Source organism: Sinocyclocheilus anshuiensis, unplaced genomic scaffold (genome assembly GCF_001515605.1).
Source record: "Sinocyclocheilus anshuiensis isolate Anshui unplaced genomic scaffold, SAMN03320099.WGS_v1.1 scaffold595, whole genome shotgun sequence".
Taxonomy (NCBI): Eukaryota; Metazoa; Chordata; class Actinopteri; order Cypriniformes; family Cyprinidae; genus Sinocyclocheilus; species Sinocyclocheilus anshuiensis.
In genome coordinates this window covers 561,461-562,001 of record NW_015551037.1, presented here as the reverse complement: position 1 = coordinate 562,001, position 541 = coordinate 561,461, and the positions used below count along the sequence as shown (strand labels likewise).

Sequence of the window (541 nt, the reverse complement as noted above, 5' to 3'; positions counted from 1 at the left end):
TAATATTCTGCTCAAGAAACATTTCTGATTATTATCAATGTTGAAAACAGTTGTGCTGCACAATATTTGTGTGTAAACTGTGATGCTTTTAATTTTTCAGGATTCACAGATGAACAGAAAGTTAAAAAGAACAGCATTTATTTGAAATAGAATCTTTTGTAACATTATAAATGTCTTTACTGTCACTTTTAATCAATTTAATGCGTCCGATTAATAAAATTATAAATGTATTTAAAAGTAAAAAAATCGTACTGACCCCAAATGTTCGAATCATGATGCATCACGGTTTCCATAAAAATATTGTGCAGCACAACTGTGTTCAACATTGATAATAATCAGAAATGTTTCTTGAGCAGCAAATCAGCATATTAGAATGATTTCTGAAGATCATGTGACACTGAAGACTGCAGTAATGATGCTGAAAATTCAGCTTTTAAATTACATTCTACTATATATTACAATAGAAAACAGCTATTTTAAATTGTAATAATACTTCAGCATTTTTCACTGTATTTTTGATCAAATAAATGCAGCCTTGGTG

The 541-nt window shown here is 28.7% G+C and overlaps 1 protein-coding gene across 1 annotated transcript in view; it reads right to left on the bottom strand.

Moving 5' to 3' along the window:
* Positions 1 to 541, bottom strand: part of LOC107661358 (desmoplakin-like) — a 35,025-nt gene that overhangs the window by 29,167 nt on the left and 5,317 nt on the right. The window lies entirely within an intron of this gene.